We start from the raw sequence: 24,923 nt of genomic DNA, 5'->3' as shown, positions 1-24,923 counted from the left end.
CGGACGGGCCGGGGGGGCGCGGGGAACCTGAGCGCAGCGGGCACGGCCCGGGGGGCGGGAAGCCACGAGGTGACAAAAAGTTCGGTGCCATTCTTCCCTCATATTAATGCTGCTGAGGCAAACCCCGGCTCAGAGAGGGAATTCTCCCGGAGTCAGGGGAGAATGGTAAGTGCGTAAAGACTGCTTAGGTGAGTTAATTTTTTCCCTTCAGACTTGCTGGGCCCGGAGAATTTCACACTAGAGTGAGAAGCTGATAAAGGCAACGTTAGAGGTGTGAGCGGTGGTCAGAGAGCTCAGGGAGACAACAGATGTCAGGAGAGAGGAAGAGGAAAAACGGGGCACATACAATTCAAAAGGGGGGAATAGGTAGAGCCAAGCACTGTCAGTCATTCCAGCCTCTATTCCCAGAAAAGTACTGAAGCAAATAATCACACATCTTTTAAGTACATGGTAGCTAATGAAGTGATAAATTAGAGCCAACACAGATTTGTCAAAAAAATCACATCAAGCCAAACTCATCCGAAGCTGTGACAGGATAACAGGCCTTGGATGTGAGTAGTGCTCGATCTATTACGCCTTGACTTAAGTAAGGTTTTTGACACCATCTCAAAACTTAACTGAGCAAGCAAAAAACATAACATAAGGAAATGACTGCAGTGGTGCAAAATTACATCAGCAACGTTTCACTGTGACGAATAGCAGGACAGAGCAAATGTGGTTCCCTGGAGATGGGTATGTCCTGAGTTTGATACCAAGTCTAATTATAAGAGTGACAGAATACAATTTACATGGATTAGATTTGCGAACAATGCCAAACTGGCAGAGCTGGAAGCATGTTGCAGCACAAGAAAAGAATTCAAAATCTTCCTGAAAAAGTGGTTGCAGAAATATGATGCAATTGAATAAATACAAGTGCCAACTTCAACATTTAAGCAGGAAAATAACAATTGCACAATTGCAAGACTGGGAACAGATGAATAAACACCAGGTTTACAGAAAAGGGGCTGGGGATCAGAGTAAATCTCAAACTGAACATGCATCAACAATGTCACACTGTTGTGAAAAAAGCTGCAGTACAGAGAGATGCGTAAACAGAACTGTCGTATCTAGGACATAGGAAGAATTCCTCCTGTCTAATACTGGTGAAGCCTCATCTGTATGTTTAGATTTGGCCTCTGCATTTCAAGAAAAATGTCTTTCAAAAACTTCCAGTAGAAGACAGTACGGGGGGGAAGGGGGGACGGACAGACAGAGAATTCCACCATTTTAAAAGATGTGACCCTAACTGAAAATAGGAATGTGTGAGATTTTTTAGTCTAGAAAATAAAAGATCATGGGCAGAAAAATCCATTGTTCACTAAGTCCACTGCAGGCAGGGCTAAACTTAACAATTTTAAACGGTACTGAAAGAAATTTCAGTTAGACATTAGGAACAGCTCTATTACAATACAGATAAATAAAATTGGCATATATTCTCTACAGGATCCTGGAAATGTTATTAGTATGTTTTTTAATATTAAGTTAAATATCCATAAGAAAAATATAGAAGCATTTGACTGCTGTGAAGTAATGGAGGCACACTAGGTAATAATTGTTTTCAGCATAATTTTCTGTAGCTGCAGTTACTATCCAGATATCTGTTCTGATCCTATTTTTTTCTGATAAAAGTGAATCCCAGAGGCATTGAAACATTTAATGTGTTGTTGTGATCTTATGCACAGGTGTAGATATCCCCTTTGGGAGTATTTGTCATGTTACAATCAGTATAGATGTGTGGCAACATATGTCACATGCTCAGCTAATTTGCTAATTTATAAACTTTATATACCACTATAAATTCCACATTTAAAAATAATGTATGTGTTAGTGCTCATGTAACCATCGTCTATCACAGCTTTTGCTTTTCTTTGCTTTTTCTCCATGGTACCAGAGCCTAATTTTCCCCAAAATCCATTTAATGTGGGGGTTTCTCTGGAGCTTGCCAGTTAGGATAAGGCAGTGTGAGCGGTTTATGTTGTGGGACTGAGACCCACCAAACTCAACTCATTAGAGATGACTAAAAGGCCATTAAATAGGCCAATTTTCAATCTCCACTGAGTTAGACTGAATTCAAACTGATAGCCCACAGGCAAAAGGCTATGAATTTCATTAACAGTACCCCAAAGCATTCAGTCCCCTAATGAGTGCTAATATTATTCTTCTGAGAATTAAGCTTGTTTTCTGAAAGTATACATTTATAAAATCGAGTTCTAATTATTTTGGAGCTTGTAAGGACAGTTTTTTCACTGCTGTTAAACACAAGAAACATTATCATCTTGTGCAATCCAGAGATTTCTTCTAAGATTCTTACATCATATATGCTCCATGCTAACCAAAATACAAACAATAAAAATTTGAAAAAGCAAATATTAATACTACCCCTATTCTTCTGGCTGAAAATCATGTATTTTATTGCACGCAATCACTTTAAGGTCATCACACTTACTTAAATAAAATTTGTCCCATAGAAGGTAAGATTTAAGGAACAGCAATTCTTGCTTCAATTCTGCAATTAGTAGCTGAAGGAAAACACTGATTTCCATAAAAGTATTAACTTATAGAATAAGATGCAGTGTTTTATTATATTTCACATCAAGTTGTGAATAAGTAAAATGCTTAGCATAAGAAAACCTGAACTTCAGTTCTAATGCTGCCAAATCCCACAATTTATTAATAGTTTACAGATACCTAGCAATTTTTTAATCTCTCAACTTAATACCTGAACTAAAAGGTCCAATTCCATTAGCACTAGTGGACTCTTAAAAATGCTTATGATTCATATAATCTGTGGATCAAAAGCAAAATCCACATTTGGTGTGAATGAATAGAGCACATAAATGCGGTATTTCATTAAAATGGCAGTGTGGTAAAAGATTATGTCCAGTGGTGTCAGAAGTCTTTTTTGATTTCTAATTCCACTTCTGTTGCCATTTATAATATGTGAAAAGTAGTAGATGATCTTAAAGGTTGCATGATGGATTAAGAAGACTTGAGAAATAGACACAAAATAACACAAAATTGAGATTGCATGTCTGCATGAAGTAGAAACTTTAGAATCAGTGAGGCATTCTAATGTCAGTAAAAGAACATGTATGGCCAGTAAAGAACCACACAATAGGATTCTTGAAAATCAAGCCAGATACTGCACAGCTGGCTTTTTGTTTGCAGGAATTCTGGCTGCGTCCTGTATTTTTTTTTTTTTAATGCAGACAAGGCCTAATAATGGTAAAAACAGCACTTGAAAACCTCTTGAGAGAATGATGCTACCTAGTTCCTCCTGGTCTTCAACATGGCTATAAAAAGCTTAAACCAAGGCAGGTTCTTTAAAGTTAGCAGCAAAGTATGATTAACTGGAACCAATTTAGAAACTGTTTCTTCATATAAACGTTTTTGTAGCTGAAGCTGCCAAGGGAGAGCTGGAACAGGTCTAAGCTGAAGCATTTTGAATGAAAGAAGACTGCAAATGCCTCCTTGTAATACATAGCAAAATCCCAAATGCCTGGAGGGAAAACTTTTTAATGATAATTTCTTACATTTATGTAGTACCTTTTAATTCCCTAGGACCCCAAGCACTTCATTAACTCTATGCAAAAAGCTTCACCATGGAAATATCACCACTGTATGCATCATTCTTTGAAAATTTCATATTCAGTTGACACATATTCTGCTTATCCTGTGTACAGCAAACAAAACAACAACAGGTAAAATATTAAGCTCTATACTTCTGAGTTCTAGAACAATTTAAGGCTCTATGGTTTACAAAATGCTCTCATGTAATGGATACATTTAGTTTAGCCCGTTCGTTTTTCTTCTCCATTTACTATTTCCATCTCATCTTTATACCATACCCCTTGGTAGAAAATTTTGTCTTCCATAACATTTTCAAAATTGAAATGATTCTTGATGTCTGAATTTCAGACAAAAATGGTCTCTATAGGGAAAAGTAGCAGCTTTTATTAAATTCACTACCATAAACTGAAAAAGTAGAGTTTTTGAGTACCTAAGATATAATGTTGGAATTTTTTAAGGTGAGATGGTTGTACTAATAAAATCCCTTACCTTTATGTATTAAGTTTGTCTTGTCTTTGCCCTTAGACCCTTGTAACTACAAAAACACACAGAAGAATGATGTGAAAGATATCTGTTTTTCATTGTTCAGCTTGCCACAGAGTTTTTCTTTTCACCCTAGAGAGATGTTTCTGGTTTCTTGGCCTTTCTTACAATGACATAATGCTGATTTCACAAATATCCATGAATTTAGGAACTCAGTGTACTGGTTGTTTCAACAAACAGTAATCAACATTATTTCAATTGAAATATTAGAAGAACTAATAAAAGAATTAACTGGAGCAGTTTGATTTATCTCAACATTGCAAAAACTGAAAGGGGGAAAGTGACTTTTCCTAATATTTTTTTTTTTTGCGGTTTGAGCTGTTGATTCCTGTTTTGCTGGCTTGCTTGTTTCATAGGCTCTTTTGAAATACAGTTGTCAATGTTAATTAAAGAGGACTGTCTTGTCTATTTTTCAGACAGAAAAAAAAATGTATTTTATTTATAAATTTAGTCTCTGCTATAAATCAAGATATTCTACGCATCTTTGTCAATAGGAATTAAACTTTTAGAATTGTCAGTAAATTATGAGAGCAGTAAGAGCATACAGGTAAAATTAAAACCATTAGCCATTAAACCTACATCTCTCTTAACAGTGATCCCAAGATAAGGTTACTCCTGAAATAAAATATTTTGCAACAGAAGGGTGTTAGACAGCATGCCTAGGGAAATATTACTGTTTGGCTGTGGATCGCCTTTAGAACTGTCCTAGTGTTGTAAGTGTTTGAGATCTCCCAGCTAGGAGAAGATTGCCCAGATTACATAATAAAGACAACTGCCACTCTGTTTTCTCACTGCTCAGCTTCTGTCCATAGGCAATGGTAGGAAAATTTCCATGTCTGTTGCTTAGACCTGCTCCCCTTGCAATTACAGGGTAAGGCCTGTGCTTGCAGTTACAAAACAGCTTTTGTCAGGAGGACAGCAGTTCGTTCCCAGCTTCCCACAGTTGTCTCCTGTTCTCAGTCTCACCACTATGGAGTGTTCCTGTCATCTGCCACTGGTCAGAGGGGAGCAGCTGCTGGGGCAGCACTGCCTGCCTGGCACACCAGGCTCCATTCTTAACTGTTCCACAGGTACCACCACAGGAAACACTATCAATTACAAATCCTGGATTAGTTATCAATAGTATTTAATTAACCTTGGTCCTTATGCTTATTTTATTTCATCTGGTGTTATTCTAATTCATCCTCCATTAAAAAGACAACAGCTAAGCCTACATCTGTGTTCCCTTCAGGAGGATCTGCCATCTCTCTTCTCATGTCTGAGTTACTGAGCTCAAGTCTCACAGAGTTCAAAGATCACAAGAAAGCAGATTAGTGTAGGAAAATACCACCATCTATTAGAACACTGACCTTCTTAAAAACAATGTATTGCTTTGGAGAGTTGCCATTTGCATCACACACAGGAAGCATTAATATATGAAAATATGCTATGAGCAATGAAACCATAACAAGTTTCTTCCTGAATCTGTTGATTAATGATAATTTAGTGTGAGGGGAAGAAAGCAGTGGCAGTAAACTGGCCTTCAACAGATGATGGAAAAGGACCTAAATCTAATAGGTATAAATTGTCATAGCTCTGCTTAACTGATGATTCAGTTCACATTATAGTGCCAAAATGATACACAGGGAGAAGACAGAAATAACAATTTCAAGATCCTTGTTTCAGGTGTTACACTGGTAGCCTTAACATCCCCCTGCAGAGGTCACAGTACAAATGAATCCTGCTCCTACCACTATGGGCCACATGCTGGACCTTTGCCATGACTGCACTATGCTGGCAAAGTGTTAGTGACGAGAGGGAAACTGCACTAGACCTGAGAGTGTCATGTTCTGTCTCCTTCAAGGCGTGTCACCCCATTCCTACATCCACCTCTGTGACTACCATCAGGGTCACACCCATGTCTGCAGCATATTGCACACCAGAGCAATATCAATGTGGAGAATTAGTGACAAGGATCCTTTCAGGCACACTCCAGCTCCAAAGCTGTGACTTCTCTATGTCCAGTGAGGGACAAGGTGGCACAACAGGAAGTCACCTCCCTCAGACAAAGACCATTTCAACACACTCCCAAAAAGGAAAAGGCTTTGCTAGTCAACCCCCACCACTCCTGTACTTCAAAGTCATCTGGCCAGATGGAAGCCAGGACAAAGATCCAAGTGAAGACATCTTCACCAAAAGCCTTTGCCTTTAGAAGCAAGTTCCGTATGTTTTAGCTACACTTGAAAAATGAACAGCATCTCTCAGTTGTCCAAATCATTGCCAGGCATGATTTCAAACCACCTTATTTTCCCTGCAGTTTCCTACTCCTCTGCCTGGTAGGCAATTGCTACATCAGCAATTCTGATGTCTCTTACTGTTGCATGGACATACGCCTTCTTGTCCTTATGCTTGACACAAACAATTACAAAAACCTTTATTATCATTTGTTTGTAAAGTGCCAGAGGTTTGTGTACGGGAAAATATAACAATCGTACTGAAAGAAGAAGTAAAGAAAGCAAAAAAACCATTTTACTACTATTAATGTGGAACTATGGGGTATCTTATTTTGTGTTTAGGTAAGATCACAGCAGCAGAAAGTCTGTTTGATATGCCATACCTTCTGTTTGTTTCTTAATTGTAAGGAGTTTGGTTTTGATCAAGACAATTAATTATGAATATACCTGAGTTTTCTAACATCAGAGATAAACCTTAAAAAAGAACTACAAAAGCTTTTTTAGACTATATTGTAGTGTATGGATAAGTATATATCTTCAGGGCATAAAAACAGACATCTTTGTAATTGAATCCTGAAATGGAGGGGGGGGAGAACTGCATAAAACTGTGGTAGTTCTACACAGTCTTACACTTAATATGCAATTGTGAAAAATTATTTATTAAATTTTGTGGCTGTACAGAATCAGTGTATGGCGTGGTATGTTAACAAAAAGAAAGGACCAAGTTACAGCCTAGGGTTATTATAATGACAGCATTGTTACCCAGTAACTTTTTCGTTTCCAACCTCCCTGCCAATCCCTTTTTGTGCCAAAGAAAGAAGAGCATCTCTTAGCTCCTCAGTTTGACCACATCCATTACCACTCATCTGCCAAAAAGTATCTTCAGTGCAATGATCAAAAGCTGTATTAAAAATTTTGCTTCTCTCTTGTTCATCCAGTATTTCCATATCACATCCCACTTAAACTCTCAGGTGAATTATTTTGAACAGCAGTTCATTTGCCATTATCTCATTCAGGAAATACTGTCAGGTTTGGGATTTGCAGGCAGATCTTGTATTATACCACTACTGTTTTTAGTGTGAAGCTCATATGAACATAAAAAGTCTCATTATAAGCTTACTGAAATAACTGTAAAGACTTTAATAAGCTTTCAACCAGGCTCTAAGAAAAAATATTCTAACACTAATTTTCCTACTAACAAAAATCTACATATTTAAAATAACTGTAAAATAGTTATCCTGGAATGCATGCTGAGTAGAGGCTTCTCAGACAAAAGAAAGAGTGAAGAAACTTAGAAGAACAGTCATGTTCAGTTTTAAAATTTGTCCCAGATTCACAGCCCTTGGCTCTGGGTTCCAACAAAGTGTGTGGAAATGGACTCAGATAAAGCTTTGGAAGTGTATTTTTAGTTCAGTCGTGCAGATAATTCATAGAGTAAAAATGGGGTATCTGTAAAAGCAGAAGTAGTCAGCAGAGCAGTATAATTTTGGAAATTTTAGCAGAAGAAGCTATATCTAAACACTCAGGAAGCACTCAGATCTGTCTACTAGTGTGTCAAATGTGTCTCTCTAATTCCATCCCAAGCACGTTAGAACTTCTTCTTAAGAAGTTACGTGTGAATTGTCATTCAAATATACCTCTGGCTTTTACTTACCACATTTATATTCTACTCTAAAACAGCTCAGAAGTTTTTACTTACTCTGCACAAAAGAGAATTCTGATTTTGAATTTTAACAGGAGCCAGATAATGGCGGTTTAATATTTCATGCAGATGTCTTAATCAGCAAGTCATTTAACCCAATCAATGTAAGAGTACTTTTTAAAGTATCCCATTTACGAATAAGCAATAACCATGTTTTGTCACATTTTATCAATTATGCTTTCCAAAAGAGGAGGGCGTCATCTCATTTGTGATAGTTTTAGGAAGCACAGCTCTCCACAGTGACTGTTAAAATGGCACATGCTGGGGAAAACAGTGCTTATTAGGATTAATTTAAGACAATGGGTACTCACTAAGCCTGAATTGTGTATGATCACTTCCACCATTAATGCATTACAGTTTATCTCATCCTTTAAAAAGAAATAATTATACATTGAGAATTCCTTTTTTTTTCCCTGACAGAGCTGACAGAATTTAAATCTCAGGCCCAAAGGAGGAGAGCAGTGGCTCGAGGCATGCAGCCCTCCTGTGCTGCAGCAGAACAGTGCAGAGGGCAGTTCAGGCCAGCAAGGGCTACAAGGACCAGTGACAGCCCATCCTTTCAGGAGTTTCAAGGAGTAGGTTGTGGAAAATTAATGATGCCTGACTGTCAAAGCTTGTGTTGATCAAACAGCTCTGCAGCCTGCTGAGACCAAGAGAGGCTGAAAACGCCCTCTGAGAGCACATACTGCTTTTGCTGCATAGGACCCAGAAACAGGAGATCACAGTGCTTCACAGTAGTTCAGGGAGCTGATACCGGGTGTTAACAAGAGGCCCGGGCTGGAAATGAGGGTGAACACTGAGGACAGGGAGCCACCATTTCTAACCCCAGGCATACGTGAACTTTGGCCTCTTTATACCTCCTGTGCTGAAAAGGGTCATTATAAAGTACAGCCTGGAGCAACGGCAAGTGGGGGAGCTCCTGAATGCAGAGATGTTGGGAATCAAGGTAGGAAAATCATGACAGGTGCATAGGAGCTGTCCCTACCTGCTGTGGTAGGTCTCCAGATCTCTTAGGTACCTCTGTCCCATAGCAGCAGCAGGACACCATGTGAGTCCTTTCCAGAAATCATGTGACATCAGTACACACATACCACATACAACCCACAACCTACACACCCCTACCTTTATGTACAAAGCCTCATCCATCACCAGCCTTCTGATCCTGCTGCAGCAGCCTGTTGATCTCTTCCCTGGGATGGTCAGCACCTCTGTGGTCCCACAGTCCATTCTGAGATGACCCACTCAGGCCTTCACTTCAGAAACAAAATCTGTAGCACTCTCTCCTTTTGCTTTGCAAACAATATAGAGCTACCTTCTGGGAAGGAAGGTAGCTGATCCTCCTCTGGGTTAAGAGATGCAGAAAAGGCTTGGCTCGTAGCTGTGGCTTCCCAAATGTGGAAGACTGTGAGAAGGCCAAAGTGTATGCAGACAGCAGCTCAGGGCCAGGTGGAGGGGGCTGGACTGGGGGTGATGAAGAGCACATCACTGTTAACCAGAGGGCTGCATGGCCAGCTGGTGCTGAACAGGTGTGGGCAGGTGTGGCACACAGGTGCAGAGCTGTAGTCTAAAGATTTAGCCACATGGCTCTGTTGGACAGGTACGGGGGTGCTTCTGGGAAAGGCACTGAGCACTAAAAATGGTTCAGATTCTGTGTATGGGGGGAGGGAACTGAGAAGGTTTCCAAGCAATTTCCCTGTAGCATCCTATCTGGAGCACTCCCAGGGTGTCCCAGAGGGCACATGATGCTCTGGCAGTAGAGCCTTAATGGTGGCACAGGAGCACCTCTACTGGACAGAAGGACAAAACTAGTTAGCCTCCCCACATCTGGCAGTTCTTTTGTTTTGAGCAGGATGAGGATATTTTACTTGCAGGGAGGGGAGGATGACTGAACAAGTCCCACTTCCCAGTAGGAGCAGGAAAATTAAATGGCTTGGGAAGTACTCCACTGGCAATGTCACATGAGTGATTACCTGTGCACCTAAAAGGAAAAATAACCTAATATAAAATGTAGTATGTATCAATCTCAAATTACAATGCCTCCTAACCATGGGATCTCAAAAAGACCCCACAAGCTCAAGCCTTGAGTTTCATTTAATTTAGAAATTACAATTTTTTTTTTTTTTCCTACACTGGGCTGGGTTTGAAAAGAGACTATAGAAAAAGGAACTACAATGGAAGAGCTTGTAGAAGAACCCAGAATTTCTCCTTATTTTATATGTTACTTCAATGGGACTTTAAGTGTAAGAAGACTGGCCTGGTCCAGATTTGATCATTCTCTTCCAAAGCCTGGGAAACTTGCAGGAGTACCTGTGCTTCACATTCTGCTTCATGGGAATATTATTTTGATTTTTATTTTACTAGTATTTAAAAGCATTCACTAGAAGTTCCTGCAGCTGTTTGGCCACATAATTACAGACAGACTCTAATTCCTCATGCATGGCACTGAGCAGGGTGTAATCAGAAAAAAGGCCCCAAACCTGTTCCTGCATTCTAATAAGTGTGTGTGTCACTTTGTAGGAGATCAGAATCCTGTCCAAATTCTGCAAAGTCTAACAGAACAACAGTTGCCAAATGACAAAACCTATCAGAAGACACAGAGTAAAAAGGCACATCTTTGTTTCTGATCTTCACAGCGCCAGTACTGGCAAGAGAAATGTCAAGGTTTCCAAAATAAAGCCAGTTAACCACTGTAACTGCTATTAAATATAAACAAAGACATAAAAGTAGAATCGTTGGAAGCCAGTATATAAATGTTTGAAACAGTAGCTATGTATACAATTACTGCTTTGTTAACATGATCTACTCCCGGAGCTGTGCAGCTCCACTGCCTGTGCTGGGAACACAGGCACAGATCTCTGGGGCCTGTAGCAGGAATTCCAAGAGCAAAACATATGTGCAGCCACACTGGAGTGGAGAACAGAGACTGCAGAGAGGTGCAGCTTCTTCCCCTTTACTGTCAGGCAGGACACATTGCACAAGGAAGCAGCATGAGTACGTTCACTGTCCTCCCCAGTAACTCCCCTCATTGTAGTGAAGGCCAGCAAGCTAAATTCATGACAGCAGCTAGTTGTTTTAAAGGCTCTGCCACTGTGGCAGTAAGAAAACATGTACTAGCAGCCTAAGCCAGGTAAAATTACTTGGAAGATAACAAAAAAGTGAGAACTTAATGGGTATTAATTACTATGTTAAAAATACAGCCGATTTTCTTGCATTGACACAGCTGTTCAATAAACAGTTCAGCACTGATCACCCATAAGATATGGTAAATAAAGATGGCATTTTCCTAAGTAAGAATTATAGTCTTGTCTGTACACAAAACCTGTATCCATTCAATTTAATAAGTAAAGAAATGGATGCAGTACCATCAACATGCAGACAAAATGCAGAGGGTAAAATGGCATTGTATGGGTCTGTTCAATACTTACAACTTCAGCAGCCTCATTTTCTGCAGATACAATGCCAGCATTTTTCATCCAAGCACAACCTACAATGATCCAGATTCTGGATGTGAGGAACAAGACTCTGATCCACTGGAGTCTAAGCTGGTCTTTTGGGGAATGGGGAATGGCTAAAAGAATCCAAACATAACTGTTTGTGCAGAATTGCATTGAATTGCTCTCCAAGACATGGCCATTATTGGACTATTCCTGGCGCTTCAGTATTACAAAAGACATACACTAAAATAATTATTGATGTCATTAAACTGCTGTGGTGTTGAACACATACTGCACTCAAACGTATTGAATGTTGGCAATTTATTATTTCAGGTTTTATGACAATGCCTCTGTGGTAATATTTCTGCAAATTCTGTAAGTCAGATATAGGAAGGAGAAGTCTGCAAACTATAAAGTACCACAGAACTGAAGAGTTGTCAAAACAAAATGAGCTATAAAAACAATAATATTCAGGCAACTTCACTCTCATTAAACACCTAATGATGCCACAGGCATATTAGTGGGGAAATGCTCATGAGGCTCATGAAGAATTAGGAGAAAAAAAAACCAAAAAAAACCTCCTTCTCCTAAAACCGCTTGCCAAGCTGTTTGTACATTCTGCTGCAGGCAGTTTCTTGAAAAAGATGGAGACATGAATGGAGACAGGCAGTGACTATTAGATGCTGATGATGGTGAGGGCAAGCAGAACTGATGCTAGAGATTAAGGGCTACATTTTGCTTTCAGTTGTCTTGCCTGTCTCAACATTTCATAGTATTTAAATGAATCTGTTACATAAGGCATTTCTCCTGTCTACGCCGCTCAGCAGCCATATTCTCCTTTCTGGTATGGATTGTCTTGGGAAACTTGCCAAGCTGTGACAGAGCAGTGCATAAAAGGAAATCATGCTCATAAGCTGGGGGTGGGGAGAGCTGCAGGTGAACAGCTCAGTGCAGCAATATGTATACACTCTGCTGTCTCACAAACTGAGGGTTTAAAGGAAAGGGGAGCCACAGTGCTGCTTTCAAAAAGTGCATAGGGCTGCTAAAGACCCCAAACAATCCCATTCATTTGCTCCAGGGACAGTGTGAGCACAGTGGAACAGAACTGCTCAACACTGCACTGGCTGCTGCTTTGGCAGGTTGGAAGAACAAGTAAGAACTTTCTCTTAAGATGCCAGAAAAGTCGCATCCAGTTTTGGAGCCCATTCCTAACAGATACTGAACACCTCCTTTACACTAAGGGAGTATCTAGACCTTTTAGTTAAAGACAGAGGGAAACACAGGTGGACCCTGCCTCTTGTAGGAGTAAGTTACCACCTGCCTGCCAGGACCTGCCTGCAAGGTTTGACATTTCCTATAGAATTCGGGGAATGCTCTCGTTGTTAACATTAATTATTTCATTTATTAATAGTCAAGCTTTCAGGTAGCTGTTGGCTTTTCATCTCTATATCTCATAATACTTTATAAAGGAGATCATTATCAACAAAGGAATACAGACATCTTCATTTGGGCTTTGGCATGTAAAGAGTGTCACAGTTCATGTGTAAAGTAGATTTGCCAGCTCAGCTTTACTCTGGCCACCTGAAACTCCAAATCTTAAATGATTGGGGGCGGGTGGAGGGATTCTTAGCTGAAGTTCAGTAACACAAACATCTACAGGAGATAAGGCAACTCTACACAATGTTGTGCCTGGCTGGAAGATGTGGAGGTCAAGGAGACTCTCAGCTTGAAGTCTGCAGCAACCTCCATGCATCTCCAGATCAGACCGAGATTCATTACTACAATGTACTGTTGTGGATTACTGCACTGATCACTTTTAACTGCTCCATCCCTGAAGAAGATTTACTGTCCTTTCACCATCTTCACTTGCTAGAGCAAAAGACAGGTAAAGAAATGTGCTTGAGCTGATAAATTTTTTGACAGTTTTGTACTGCACACAGACTAGGGTTTTTTATCTTAATGACCTGCAGCTGAAACAGATGTTTTGCTTTAGTGTTTTAAAGCACTTCACAAAACTTAACACTAATTTATTCCTTCACAGTGCAGGGGAAAAAAAAAAGTTTGATATCGTTACTCACATAACAGAACAATGTGAAAAATGGCAACAGATGTGTCTAATTTAAGCATGAATAAGAAGGAAGTGAAAAAAAAAAGACAATGATGTACTAGTGATTAAGAGAAATATGATGGCTTGGTTAAGTCAAGACAATTTCTTATGGATCTCTAGTGAGTCCCGAAAGATCTTCCTAACAACTTGGTCCCTGATTCAGCAAGCACATGGAAGTGCTTAACTCCAGCTGTGGAGGTTATCCCACATGCTTCATTTATAATACTTTTAAAAGCTGTATAGCCAAATGAATGCTTTACAGTTAGGAGTTGAGGGATCAATGGCATTGTTCCTGTAGACAGTAAGGCACTTACTGTTTACACAAACTACAGACATCAAAATTTGAATATCAGAATAGAAATAAAGTCAAACTGAAAATACATTGTTCCTGAAACATGAATAAGTGCTTTGATTTCTGCAAGGCAGACAGAGCATTGCAAGATCCATAAACCGCAGCCAGGGACTCACTGAGAGCTCCAGCTTTCCCCCCAAGGGGTGCAGCTCCTGGCAGCAGGGATCTGATCTGCTTTGGCAACTGCCTCTCATCAGAGACTGTCCCTGCAGAAAGAAAGGTCCAACTTCAGCTGCCTTTCCCTTTAAAAATCTTTTGTAAACCTTCAGAGACATGAGTTTCACTGAGGGATATGCAACCCTTTAACAATCCACCACTGAGAAAAAAATTACTTGCAGGGATGCACTGAACCTGGGCAAGGAGTGCATGTAAGAGTGTCCTACTATTTCTGCGTCTGGTGGGATTTGGGTGCAGACAACCCATCTTTCATTGTTGGTACTAATTTTGTCTTAAGCCTGCCTTGGAAGGTGAAGGGTCCAAGGCAGACCATCAGGCTTAGACAAGATTGTTCCCTCCCTCCTTCCTTCCAGAGTAAAACCCAGGCCAAGAGATGTATCCTTGTCCCAGAGGCACTGCCATGGCTTCCAGTGGCCTCCAAGGTGCACTAGGGCTCTCACCACCATCAAAGGCAGGACAACCCCACCTGTGGTTACAGCCAGGAGTGAGGTGCAGAGATTTTTTCCACCTCAGGAGATCCTCCTGGTATTTCCATTTCATCAAATGCCTGCTCAGACAGTTTTCACTCTGTTACCCCAGAGAAAATGATCCTCTCTCCAGCCTAATTGAATTATTTTTGGTCCATCTGCCACTGCATGTCCTTCCCCAACTGGAAGAAGTGTAGCTACTCCTGATGTTCCCAACAAGGAAGAAAGGCAAAAGAAATGTTCAGATTCCCCATGGATTACAGCAATGTTAAAATAATTAAATTGTTTCATTTCTAGACTGTACCGATTTATTAGGAAGCATTGGGTAGAAACACAGAGCAGTATAAAATTCCTTTTACAAAGGAATTCTTAGAAGGAAAAATCGAAAACTTCAAATACTCTTGTTTGACTTTTAAGGACAACATTTCAGTTCTAGGAAACTGTCACTTTCCACTCAGCATTTTTAATATGAAAATAATCTTTCTGAATTTGTCACTGATTTCAGCACAGCTGCCAAGAGAGATTTGGCCCTGTATGCAGTCCACAGACTGTGCATGCAGAATTAATACTCTCGTTAACATTACTATATGCAAATGCTCCCAGGATGCAAAGAGAGATTTGTATTTCAGATTAATATTTTATGGGAGTTTTGTGTGTACATGATAAATGAATAAATGGAGGGACACAAGGGGACATGAAGAACATGTGCATGATGTGTGAGAACTGCATTAATTCTTAAATGTTTGCAATGGCCACAAGATGGTTAAGGAACAAAAAGATTTATTATTGCAATTACACAGGCGGAGAGAATAAGGGAAGAAAAATGAGAGATCAAGGGAGTAGTTTCATGTTACAGTTTCTCCAGCTGCAGAGCTGGCTTGAGAGGTTCTCCAGACCCTCTCGCCCCCATTCTTTCCACCCTATGTGCCTTCCCCTGGCTACAGATCACCATGCCTTTAATTCTGCCAATTCAACCATTTGCATGATCAAACTTTAAACCAGCTCTTAATTACAACATGGAATCACACTCTTAGTTTACTTGGTCTCTCCTTCTTTTCCATATTGAGGGCCAATACCATATAGAATCTCAGCACTAACATAGTGCTGTGGATATGAAAAAATAGGCATGTCAGGGAGACTGAGATCTCAGAATCTGTGGGTCAAAAAGGAGAGTTATGTGGAAAAACTGTCACTGATTTCCTGCTCTTCTGGCTTCTGAGTCACCCCTTCCCTATCTTTCCAGTTGCCCTTATTCCACTGAAGTTTTATTGCTACTCTGGAATGACACGAAGCTCCCTCACACTTTAACTATAAGAGATGTAATATTGTATTTGTCCAAAAACCTACAGGAGTAAAAGAAGATCCCTGAGGGGATATTATTAACTGCCTGCTACTTATCGTTGATGGTTATTCTCTGAGACAACTCTCCTGTTTAATCTTTATGCTCTCGACAATAACCCTTTTCTCTTTTTGATCAAGTGTTTAATTTTCTTGAAAGATTTTCTCCGACTTTAGTTATTATTGAAGGGGATTTTAATTTTACCCCAACTCTTTAATGGCTAAATCTTGCATATCCACTATTTCAAATAGGGGTATTTCAGTTACTCTAAGTAAACAGTTCAAGGATTTGGTCTTGATAGGTAGCTGGAAAATTTCAAATCAAAACAAAATTGAAATTGCAGTTTCTTTTCCACTTCAGAATAGAGTTTTTAGTCTCCCTGAATGACCTGTCAGTGTATTGGAATAAGAAATGGATACAGCTAGACTGCTACAGAGCATACTCACATGTCAGCACAGTTTCATCAGCATGAGTGGCAGCCCTGTATGGGAAATCAGTTAGCTGGTTATTTCATCTGCAGCTGATCAAAGATAAACAAGATTAAAAAGACAAACAAAGGAAAGCAGTGATGTAGAATGTGTTCTTACTTTCCTAGCCTCCACAGGCAATATCATTGCTAAATTTACTCTAATTGTTTATAGTAGAACTTTAAAGCAAAAAATAAGAGAAAAATAAAGAAAAAAACAAAGGAGGTTCAGAAGAAAGCAAAGCTCATAAACCCTTGAAACATTCTTGCTCTACCTTCTCACAAGCATTCTCAATCCTTCCCCACTGTCACTGCATTCCACAGCACAGTTTAAGTCCAGATCATTGGTAAATATCTAATAATATAACAGTTACATTTAGAACAGCCCATTGAGCATGGAAAGGTTACACTGTAGGACTGAGAAATCTTTCCGGGAGGCTGGTTTTGTTTTGTTATACTGGGCACTCCTATTTCCAATGACCTTGTTGGCTGTGGTAATTACAGTTTACAACATTCTCCTGTTCCTGGAGCCAATAAATTATTAGAGGGCCCATGATTTTGTCTGTCTTCCCAATATTGGTTCACTGTCTTCTCTTGTCTGATCTGAATGTCTGGGAATGGAAACACAGAGCCTCAGTCTGCTCCCTCCCGTGCAGCCACTCTCCTTCCCTGTTTCCCAGGTTTAAAATGGGAACTTGGTACATCTTTCTTAGAGCCTGAAGCAAGACAGTCATTCACTTATCTTCCTTGCCCCTTTTCCACAATAACCCATCCTCACTACTAAACTCCCTCCCAGCACAGACTTGTTCACAGGCTGCAATTAGAGAGCTGCATAGGACACAGCTGCTCAATGACCAGGAATTCAGGTGAGGAAACGACTTGTGTGAAAGTAAGCAGGGCCAAATGCTAGTTAGCAAACAGTAGAATATGCAGATTTAAATCCATACATCTGAGCCTTAGGTATCCCAGTCTGTACAAACAATGTTGAAATACTTCCCTATTTCTCAAGAAAGTTACTAGGGTTAATAAATGAATGCTCACATAACACCATACTGTCAGAAAAGTATTTTTCCTAAATCAACATGTTTTCAAATATTTCAATTAATGCCAGAAATTAATTTTAAAAACATGTACAACACAGACTATGAATGGTGACTAATAATCTCAAAACAATCCCTTAAGATTATTCTAATATTGCAATTCAGACTGAGTATTCAATTCCCCTGTTGCATTTCTGTTGAGGAAGCAGCCCCACTTGCTTTCACAGCATTAGATGCCAGAGTACACAACAGTACGGGTGGAAAAAGCACAGCAAGATTGAGGTGTAATCACCAAACACGTGGAGCAACAGACTTAAGAAGAGCATGATTCTCACAGCAGGTCAGCTGAAGTGGCAGCTGTGCATTTTTGGGCTAGTACCAAGAGTCCACTACTACCTTACAAAAGCGTTGTGGCTTTAGATTTTATCCTGATTCACTCAAATACATACAGATTTTTCTAACAGTACCACTGCTTTTCAGGAAGTACTGGTTCTGCCCCAGCACAGGACAAACTTGCTCCAATACTTAATTTTTCTACCCTTCACACATTCAATCAAATCTTCCCTGCTTAATGAGTCATGGGCTGTTGCTCTGAAACAGAGGGCATTAACAGTTCAGAAAAAATAAACCCCTGCAGGTTAATCACCTGGCTTCTTCATGGGTCCAATTCCAACCAGCAGACAATGTGCAAGCAGAGCATCTCCACGTACCTTGCCTGACTGATAAATATGTTAGCTGATCCCTATGCTGGGCTTTGACAAGCATATAGCACGAGTCTTATTTCATTGATTATTTCAAATAAATACCAGAGGTCTCCAAATGTCACTATATTCACAGAAATTAACAATATGCAGCCATTTCATGATTCTCCTAGTGTTCCCCCCTTCCTGTCCCAGTGAAATAGTATCTATTTCATGCTTCTTGATTTTTAAAGTGAGTGCTTTATTGCTTTCTGAACAGCACTTAACTGCTAGGTATCATTTCTGCACCTACCATGCAGTAATCCTTGCAAAGACAAGGACCTCAATTCATCTTGAGAACTACACTTTGCTAGAAACTGCCCCCTGGATAAGGGTTTTCCTGCTCCTTGGTAAATCACTAGTAGCTTCATTGTTGCTCAGTCTGACCACTGCATTTTGGTACAGAAGGCATAGTACTAAAAGGAAACAGGATTAAGTGTTGGCCAAAAGGATGGCAAACCCATTAAAAGCCCTTTGCCAAACCTTGAGCATAGCATAGGCAGGACACAGGGCTTAATTTTCTGGAAACACAGAGAAAAGAAACAGCCAAACAACCAGCTGTGCTGTCAGTACAGTTTCCCCCATTTCACTGCAAAGTAAGCTCAGAAAAGACAAATGGGATATGGCACTAAACAGTTAAACAGACTTGAACTGCTCCAATATACGTAATGACAGTACCCTTCCATCATCATAACTCACCTCTTCACCCCTGCCCGCCCCAGCTCTCCATGGTTTGGGAGACTTTTTGAACAGAGTGATTCTAGCATAACATGAAGGAAATACCAGCTTTATCTTTTTGATCATTTCTTACTTATCTCCTTTCTCTTGCTGGGTCAAATCTCAGTCTCACTGAACTCCTGATTTAGCCTGTAGCAGGTAACAGTGAACCCTCATCCTCATTTCATATATCTATGAGCCTGTTTCCCATGTTTCCATTTTTATAGCCCTTAGAGGCTACAGGAGTGTGCTGCTTTGATTGCCTTTACCTTATCCTTCCTATAGGTCATGTGGGTCAGTGGCATACCTGAAATAAACTGGGACTGTTATTTCAACCATCAGTCACTCTTCGGCTGGAAGGCAGAGTCCTGCTGGCAGGGAGACTGCAGAGCACAGCAGAGGACAGCGGTGTCTTTGATGGTAACTGCGTACTTCAGCTCCCACCTGTTAAGAGGTATCCATGGGCACCACTGTTCCCCCGGCTCTGTTTCCATCTGATCATGTTGTGTTACTACTGGAGCATTTCAGTAAACAGGACTCAGAGCAGGGTGTCTTGCCTCTGTGACCATGCACCACAGGCTAGATCCTCCAGAGATTAAGTCAAAAAAAGCTGTGACGTTCTCCTGAGCTGAGGATTTGGCCCTACAGTATTAATGTTACTCTGTCACCAAGCAGGGCTCTTCTTTTCAGGTGAGACACTGAACAGCATTTGATTAAGACCAATATGAGTGGAATGTGCACAGCACCACAAATTCCTCAGAAACGGTCCTTTACAAAGAACCACCTGGATGCTACAAAATGAGCCATAAATGTGGAGATCCCATAAATATAACGGCACTTCAAACTGGACATCTTTGTAGCCCTTCAGTGTCTGCCGGGGTCATAAGCCCTGGAGTTGGGCACATTAATTCACCACATCTTCAAAGAGGTAAAAACACTGCTGAGAGGGATGCAAACATGTTTGCTTTATGATGACGCATAAAGACAATGCCTGGAGTCTTCCAAACAAGCCTTCCCTTTCCTTTAGTGGCATGAGAACAGTGCATACTACATGCTTTAAATGGGATTCAAGTCACTTTTTCATTGCTACTAGAGCAGGTACTGCTGGAGATAAAAGCAACTGTGTCAGAAGAGCAGGTATGACATCTGGTACATAGCACCAAAAATAAATCTTTAACTTCCTCTCATACCTGCCAAACCTGTTCCAAGAAAATAACCCTGGGAAATATTACAAATACACACTTCTCTCTGATTTCAAAGGAAGAACTGACCTATTTTTTCTTTGCCCATTTAAAACATTTCCTATGAGAAGACCAGTTTGCTAAAACAATAGGCTGTGTTTGGAATAACCACAATCATAAAAGAAAACTGCATGCATATGAAAAGGGCAAGTGGCCTGGTGTTTGCACTGGAGGTAATTCACGCTAACACCACTATATATAGTGCAGCAGCACCTTAGGGACCCAGTCATGCTCAGCACACCCACTTGGTACACACTAGACAAACATGAAATCTGATAGTCTCTCCCCTGCAGTGTACTCATCATACTGGTGATTTATGGAAACTGGTTCTGTAATGCCATATAATTTGGGAGTGGTCCTTTGTGAGGTCATCTTCTCTGGTCATATTTGTGTAGTAAGTATTTTCCATATCCTTTTCAACAGCCGACCTGGCTTACAAGAAGACAAGAGATTTGTGTATTGGCAAAGATGACCTACTTAAATCAGGAACAATTAAAGACCCAGTTCCTATTCACAGGCTTGTGTAAGGAGCCACACACACACAAATCAAAATGAAGATGCCAGGAAATGTTTCTCAGTGCTACAATTCTGGTCATACAGGAGGGTCTAAGATGGGGGGAAACAATAAAAGGAAGTGCTTGTGATTCATTATTAGCAATGTAAATAGGACACATTTGGAGCCTGTCATCATCCTGATCGCTCATATGCTTTTATTAGTCCTCATTCTTTATTCTTATTGTCTTGTTTTCTGTGCTTGTCGTTAAAGTTAGTTATATTATAGGCATCTGTTTAGCATATTCTATATGAAAATGCAAATAGAGATGAAAACCACCCGTTAAATAAATATATGCAGCTTCCATGTCATGTACATATTTGACTGTAACACGTCAAATACAAAAGAATTATCACTTCCTATGTCTGCATGTTCATTATGCGCATTACTTTTTTACCAGCAGATGGCAGTTTACTATTGCTTCAAATAGGTTATTTTATTAATGTCAGATATTTCAAAGTTCTGCAGGGTTGGTAAAAAGCTTTCAGCTCATTTCAAAGTTAATTTTTAATTCAATTTTCTTCTGCATCATCCCCTCCAGAAAATGTAATCAGGACCAAGCTATTTGCTTCATTTACAGTTCTGCCATTGACCAGTGCTTAGCACTACCTGAACAGTTCCCTGACAGCAAGTTCATGCAGTGCCAGTGGGTATTATCCAGCCTCAAGCACTCCCCTGCTGCTACCAGCCCCTTGAGGCACACCTCACTTCCAAGCTCCCAGTCTGTGCTTAGGAAATTGTGCACAACATTATTAACACTGGTAGCAGGGGCAACATGAGGAATGTGACTGTACAAAGAGGCCAGTGGTTTATTTACTGCTGTATTGCTTTGAAACTGTCGAATTTTAGGTAACAAAGAGTTAAAACTACCACTCGGGCAATGCTGGCCGACTCCTACACAGCAGCCAAGGAGGACCAAGAGCAGCAGGGAGTCTGTGCCAGCAGATGCAGCCTACCGGGGCTTTCAGAAATCCTGCCGCTGTCCAAGGCCATCCTTTAACCCAGTCAGAGCTCAACTATGAGCCCATCTTGCCCTCTCTAAAAGGGCTGAGAATGTGAGCTGTTCAAGTGAAACACTCCAGCAGGGAGCACAAGCAAAATGAAGGGATAGGTCTATCCAATGCTGCTTTAACACCTGGGCACGGATTTACCCTGGGCATCAACTGACATGTACAGACCTCACAGGCACAGCCGCATCCTCAAACCAGGCACCAGGCAGAGACTCATGCCCCAGGTGCCTCTCTGTCCACTGACCATGTGGTGACATTGCTCAGTCTGTGTCAGTCCATCTTCCCTTTGCCACAACAATTCCCTCCTTTGTCTCAATACCAACATTCAGGTTTGCCTCATGAGGCAACGCGGTAGCTTGCAGCTGGATTTGCTCCCTCGTCCAACTCTGCCACCCACCACAGAAAACAAATGCTCCTTTTGGCTGCATCAGAGACAGAGATTTGTGCTGGATTAAAGCAATCACATGACTCCTGGCTTCTCAGAGGAGCAGAACTCCTCCCACCTTACACCACAGGTGTGCCAGCTTAGCCTTTCACTAAGTGGTGGTATTTCAGGCACATATCCATTTCTGCCAGCTCACCAGCCACTGATCACAGTGGTGGGTTTAAACCAACTTTACAGCGGGTGGGAAGGAGGAAAGGACTCCCCTAAACTGCCCATAGGCTGGGGACCGACTAGTTTTGTGGCTGGACAGGGATTTTGTTAATCTGATTTTTAGCTTTGCTTACATGGGGAACGGCCATTTTCCTAGGGCTACACAGGTCCTTTCAAGTCCTGCAACACTTGAATTTGTTCCTTGTATTCTCACACTGAAGTGGCAAACACTAGATGCAGAGATCACTTTGCATCTGTTAAAGAACTAAACAAAACTAAAAGTTCCAAAACAGAGTACTGACACACACAAGTTTGTAACCTATCTTGGGAATGCAGTGTTTTCTTTCACAAGCAGTCCCACATAGCCTCTTTTTAATGATCTGCAGAGACACACAAATTCACTGGTGGTATTAAATTAGAAGTGAAAAACAACAGAGACAGCAGACGCATTATACAAATGCGAAAGAGAAATGAAAAATATAGGAAGGAGAAAGGAAATGTAACAACATTTGGAAAAAAGAGAACAGCATTACAGTGTGGAGAACAATAAGATGTATGTATACATGGTATCAGGCACAGATTGACCAAGGGAGATCAAAAATGTGGCAAGAGGAACAGTTCAGCAGTAGAAGGGGAAAGACAGTTCTTTTCTCCTCAATGCTGAAGATGCAGGACACTGGATACCCTTTGGGGTGAAGTCCTCATGCATAGAGCCGTGCCTGTAAAATAACATGGATACAGTTCCAACAGCCTTTTGTTGAAACAAAGAGCAAATGGAAGTATTTAAAAATCACATAATGAATGACTTTTGATGATTCCTAAACAACCATAAAACCAGAAAATACATGCTGATCAACCTCTCTTCCTCGTGTGGACAACTGCATAAGTAAAGCTGATGTCCATGTGAACCTGACACCATCCTATCAACTTTTGTTTCCATCTGAGAAATCCTTTAAATAACATTCAGAATAGGTTTAACATCAGTTATCACTCTGATTATTTCATTCCTGAGAGAAACGATTTCAAAATTGTACTTTCCAGTTGCAGATTAAAGAGATACTTCTAGGCTTCCTACCTTCTTTAACAAAGTAAGATCCATTGGGTCTCAGAAGCTGAACATTAATACAGATGAGATTTGCTGTCATTTTAGTAAATGTTAGCAGCAAACGTTTAGCATTCTCATTACTTTCCCACCCAAACCTCATCTACTCCTGTTGAGAAGTAAACTGGATTTCTTATACCCTCATGCTGCCTTAGTCTTGTGCTCAGGGATACCTGCCACTGTTGGACCCCAGCTTTTCTGCTCGGCTTCACAAAGTGAAAGCAGGTTGTTGCCTCAGGGCGTAAAGAGGGCAGCTTTTCACGCCTGTGATGCACAGGTACCCAGCTGACCTTTTAAGCAGCCTTCTGTCCTCCAGGGAGGCTGCTGGAACAGGGGGAATGCTGCTCACTCACCGCATGGCACACGTGCAAACAGCAACTTGCCACATCTGATGCTGTGGTATGTACCTGGCACTGGAAAGCAACATACATTGCTGCAGAGGGCAAGGCAGGAAGGGAATCTTTTCATTGTGCATCAGCAAGCAGTGGAAGTCCATTTAGCTTGCCTTGCATTTCTTATAGACACATCACCTTCACACTGCAGCCAGAGTCACAGCACTTGCCTCTGACTACAGCATACATCCCCAGAAACAGGGGTGGAGGGGAGACGGGGAGACAGGACAAGTCTCTTAGCAAGGGACAGAGTTGGGCCCTCTCAAATCTCACCCTGCAGAGCCATGAACTCCTGGCCCTGCTGCTGGAGAAAACAGGGAAAATCCCACATCCTGATAACAATCCAGAGCAAAACTATGCCCTGTGGATTTTGTATGAGGTACGGCATTGCCTAAATCAGGGCTAATTGCCACACAATATAGGATGAAGAATCTCTTAATTCCTCAGAATCTGTCCCAAAGGCTGAGCACTCTTAGCGCTCATAATCTTGTGCACTGAGTCATATTAAATAAGTTGCAGAACTCAGCCCAGGTTTGCCACACTTCCTCCAGTGCACTGCATTAGCAGGAAGGATGAGCTGCAATCTGAGCCTAAAAACCAGGGTGTGCATTCTCTTCTTCCACTTTCCCCAGGCTTTATACCTAAAGCAGAGCAGGAACTAGGTGACTTATCTGCTGTCAGCACCTTCCATGTTCTAAAGTTTTCTATCAGGGCACAGAAGAGCCATAATAATGAAGAACTACATTATCTCACTTTGCATCAGATTTTCCACCTCCCTCTGTGACTTACCATGCCAAAATCTCTGCTACTTGAGTGATATAGAAAGCAGGAGATGAAGGCTCAAAACACACAATTTTGCCTAGAATATGCAGCAAATAGAGTCTAATTAGAATTTAATATTTATGAGCTTTGTTCATCTAACAGAATTCGTTCTGCCCCACGGTATCACTTGAGTATCACTTAGAAGACAAGAAGGTTTGAGGTGAAGTCTCTTAGAGAAACACAGCAGATGCCATGTGGGGAGCAGCAGCCTGGAGGCTGACAGGACCTGCTCTGCAGAGACGCCGGCCTGCAGGACAGCGGCAGAGGAGCCCACGGACAGGAGGGCTCCGAGACCTTAAATA

At 40.9% G+C, this 24,923-nt stretch overlaps 2 long non-coding RNA genes across 3 annotated transcripts; one reads left to right on the top strand and one right to left on the bottom strand.

The window, feature by feature from the left end:
* On the top strand, positions 1-21,062 carry LOC108445590. Its single transcript, XR_001860515.1, has 2 exons — positions 1-3,740; positions 19,192-21,062. It is a non-coding gene; the product is annotated as an uncharacterized LOC108445590 (long non-coding RNA).
* Positions 21,063-22,616: 1,554 nt separating this feature from the next.
* Positions 22,617-24,917, bottom strand: LOC108445591. Of its 2 annotated transcripts, none has more exons than XR_001860516.1 (2): positions 24,589-24,917; positions 22,617-23,820 (listed from the first exon to the last, which is right to left on the bottom strand). It is a non-coding gene; the product is annotated as an uncharacterized LOC108445591 (long non-coding RNA). The 2 variants fall into 2 exon arrangements; XR_001860517.1 differs by having other exon boundaries at positions 22,617-23,024.
* Positions 24,918-24,923: the final 6 nt, after the last annotated feature.

The sequence above is a fragment of the Corvus brachyrhynchos genome, unplaced genomic scaffold (genome assembly GCF_000691975.1).
Source record: "Corvus brachyrhynchos isolate BGI_N302 unplaced genomic scaffold, ASM69197v1 scaffold101, whole genome shotgun sequence".
In the NCBI taxonomy this organism is placed as follows: Eukaryota; Metazoa; Chordata; class Aves; order Passeriformes; family Corvidae; genus Corvus; species Corvus brachyrhynchos.
Note: the sequence above shows the minus strand (reverse complement) of the source record. Positions and strands in the feature narration are given on the sequence as shown.